Genomic DNA, 4,122 nt, shown 5'->3' with positions numbered 1-4,122 from the left:
TTTTACATTCTGGCTTTTGAATTACCTCAATCAGCTCGGCTTACACTGGCTATTCACTCAGTCTCAGGCAGTTTTTTTGCAGTGTTCGCCCACAGTTCAAACAGCTGCATTCGCCCAGTCCATCAAGGAGTGGCTGCCCTGCCTCTGTGCACATCCATGGCTTTCTGCAGCCGCTGCCTCAGAGAGAGGTGCCTAGTAACGGAGACTAACTTTTCCACCTTTTCACCAGGTGAAAACGTGCTTGAAATTCTGCAGTTGCACCCGTCCTTGGGTCATCTGCCCATCTGCATATGGCACTCTTTTCTAGGGTTTCACAGCACCTGTTGAGCCATCGGGTTTAAGTGGCACCCTCCAAGCCATTTGCCTTCAGACAAACGCAATGTGCATTTACTACAGTCTCTAAAGAACATTACACCATCTACCCCTAGGTTTCATAGCTGCAGCCGCCAGGGGGCTCTCCCTGTTTCTGCTGCTTTACTGTCTCAATTTCTTGTGCACAACAGGTCGTTCCTAGAGACGCACGGTTTCCCCAACTCATCACTGGGTTGGTCATCTTCCCTGGTGTTAGAGGCAGGAGTGGCCAGTCGCTGCACATAGTCTTCCAGGACGTTTATCTGTGTTTCCAATGACTCTGCTTTCTGCTGCAAATCTCGATCAGTTTGCAATGTAGTGAGCCAGGCTCTGGTCAGCAGAAAAGTGGCCAAGAACTGGAACCAACTTAAATGTCCATTGATAGATAACTGGATAAGGAAAATGTAGTATGTATGCACAATGGAATACTACTCTGCCATAAAAAAAAAAAAAAAGAAATTCTGTCATTTGCAACCACATGGATGAATTTAGAGAAAATTAAGTGAAATAAGCCAAGCACAGAAAGAGAAATACTGCATGTCCTCACTCATAAGAGAAAGCTAGAAAGAAAGAAAAAGAAAGGAAGGAAGGAAGAAAGAAAGAAAGAAAACAATCACAACAATTGGTTGAACTTTCAAAAGGAGAAAACGCAACGAGGCCACAAGCCTTGGGAAAGGGGGAGGGGGAGGAGGATTAGTGAGAAATTGGTAAAGGGCCACAAAAAATGATTACATTGTGTAGTGATGAATGTAGTAATTACCCTGATTTGAGCATCACATACTGCATGCAGGTATTGATATTCAATGTTGTACCTGCCCCACAGATATGTACAATTGTGTTTCAAAAAAAATAAATAAAAATTTTTACAAAAAAGCTGTCTTGGTTGACATACTCATACACAGTTGCTTATAATTTATCTTCAGAATATATAGGCTATCCTATGGGTGTTCAAAATGCTTCTTCATTATTATGTCATATTTATTTGACAGAGACTGCACAATAAGCATTTTTAAACTGTTTTATAATTGCATGAAAATTGGCTTATATCACAAATAATGACATAATAGACAGCAAACTAATATTCTTTGTACATAATTCATCTTTGCTAATAGGACATAGGAAAACCAACAGAGGTATGATATTGATGCCCAATAAATGTTTGTTTATTGATTGATTATTAAAAAATAAAAGAAATGATTAAGAATATCCTTCTTTCTAAAATACTATTAAGTATCAGAAAGCCATTATGCACTTGATGTTTTGGCACCATTATTAGTGGAAATAACATTTAGAAAATGTTGAGCTGTGCTGAGTTCCCTTTTGTTTGTTGAGAATCACCATTTCACACTCTACCTTCAACACCACAGACTTGAATGTCCTGTAAGGGCAGGAGGAGAGAAGAACAGGAGCTGCTGATACTTAAATTTATAATACAGTGCTAGCAAAATTAAATCACAAATTTGAATCAATTATATACTTTTAATTGCCTGACAAGTTAATTAATTCAGACTCAGATATAAAAATTTCTGCTCATTTTTTTTTTTTTTTTTTTTTTTTTAATTTTATTTTTTGATATACATTGTAGCTGATTAATGCTCCCCATCACCAAAACCTCCCTCCCTTTTCCCTCCCCCCTCCCCCCCAACAATGTCCTTTCTGTTTGTTTGTTGTATCAGCTTCAAATAATTGTGGTTGTTATAGCTTCTTCCCCCCCCCCCAGTTTGTGTGTGTGTGTGTGTGAATTTATATATTAATTTTTAGCTCCCTCCAATAAGTGAGAACATGTGGTATTTCTCTTTCTGTGCCTGACTTGTTTCACTTAATATAATTCTCTCAAGGTCCATCCATGTTGTTGCAAATGGCAGTATTTCATTCGTTTTTATAGCTGAGTAGTATTCCATTGTGTAGATGTACCACATTTTCCGTATCCACTCATCTGATGATGGGCATTTGGGCTGGTTCCAACTCTTGGCTATTGTAAAGAGTGCTGCGATGAACATTGGGGAACAGGTATACCTTCGACTTGATGATTTCCATTCCTCTGGGTATATTCCCAACAGTGGGATGGCTGGGTCGTATGGTAGATCTATTTGCAATTGTTTAAGGAACCTCCATACCATTTTCCATAGAGGCTGCACCATTTTGCAGTCCCACCAACAATGTATGAGAGTTCCTTTTTCTCCGCAGCCTCGCCAGCATTTATCGTTCATAGTCTTTTGGATTTTAGCCATCCTAACTGGGGTTAGATGGTATCTCAATGTGGTTTTGATTTGCATTTCCCGGATGCTGAGTGATGTTGAGCATTTTTTCATATGTCTGTTGGCCATTTGGATATCTTCCTTAGAGAAATGCCTCCTTAGCTCTTTTGCCCATTTTTTAATTGGGTTGCTTGTTTTCTTCTTGTAAAGTTGTTTGAGTTCCTTATATATTCTGGATATTAATCCTTTGTCAGATGTATATTTTGCAAATATTTTCTCCCACTCTGTTGGTTGTCTTTTAACTCTTTTAATTGTTTCTTTTGCTGTGCAGAAGCTTTTTAGTTTGATATAATCCCATTTGTTTATTTTTCCTTTGGTTGCCCGTGCTTTTGGGGTCGTATTCATGAAGTCTGTGCCCACTCCTATTTCCTGAAGTGTTTCCCCTATGTTTTCTTTAAGAAGTTTTATTGTTTCAGGGTGTATATTTAAATCCTTAATCCATTTTGAGTTGATTTTAGTTTACGGTGAGAGGTATGGATCTAGTTTCATTCTCCTGCATATCGATATCCAGTTATCCCAGCACCACTTGCTGAAGAGGCAGTCCCTTCCCCAGTGAATAGGCTTGGTGCCTTTGTCAAAGATCAGATGGCAGTAAGTGTGTGGGTTGATTTCTGGATTCTCTATTCTATTCCATTGGTCAGTGTGTCTGTTTTTATGCCAGTACCATACTGTTTTGGTTATTATAGCTTTGTAGTATAGCTTAAAGTCAGGTAGTGTTATGCCTCCAGCTTTATTTTTTTTGCTCAGCATTGCTTTGGCTATTCGTGGTCTTTTATTGTTCCATATAAATGTCTGAATAGTTTTTTCCATTTCTGAGAAAAATGTCTTTGGAATTTTGATGGGGATTGCATTGAATTTGTATATCACTTTGGGTAGTATGGACATTTTCACTATGTTGATTCTTCCAATCCAAGAGCATGGAATATCTTTCCATCTTCTTGTATCCTCTCTAATTTCTCTCAGCAGTGGTTTGTAGTTCTCATTATAGAGATTTTTCACCTCCTTGGTTAACTCAATTCCTAAGTATTTTATTTTTTTGGTGGCTATTGTAAATGGGCAGGCTTTCTTGATTTCTCGTTCTGCATGTTCACTATTGGAGAAAAGAAATGCTACTGATTTTTGTGTGTTGATTTTGTATCCTGCTACTGTGCTGAAATCATTTATCAATTCCAACAGTTTTTTTGTAGAGGTTTTGGGCTGTTCGATATATAGGATCATGTCATCTGCAAACAGGGACAGTTTGACTTCATCTTTTCCAATCTGGATGCCCTTTATTTCCTTCTCTTCTCTGATTGCTCTGGCTAGTACTTCCAACACTATGTTGAATAGGAGTGGTGAGAGTGGGCATCCTTGTCTAGTGCCTGTTCTTAAAGGAAAAGCTTTCAGCTTTTCCCCATTCAGGATGATATTGGCAGTGGGTTTGTCATATATGGCTTTAATTATGTTGAGATAGTTTCCCTCTATACCTAACTTATAGAGGGTCTTTGTCATGAATGAGTGCTGAACTTTATCA

Source organism: Cynocephalus volans, chromosome 4 (assembly GCF_027409185.1).
Source record: "Cynocephalus volans isolate mCynVol1 chromosome 4, mCynVol1.pri, whole genome shotgun sequence".
Lineage (NCBI taxonomy): Eukaryota > Metazoa > Chordata > Mammalia > Dermoptera > Cynocephalidae > Cynocephalus > Cynocephalus volans.
The sequence above is the reverse complement of the archived record's forward strand: the minus strand, read 5'-3'. Positions refer to the sequence as shown.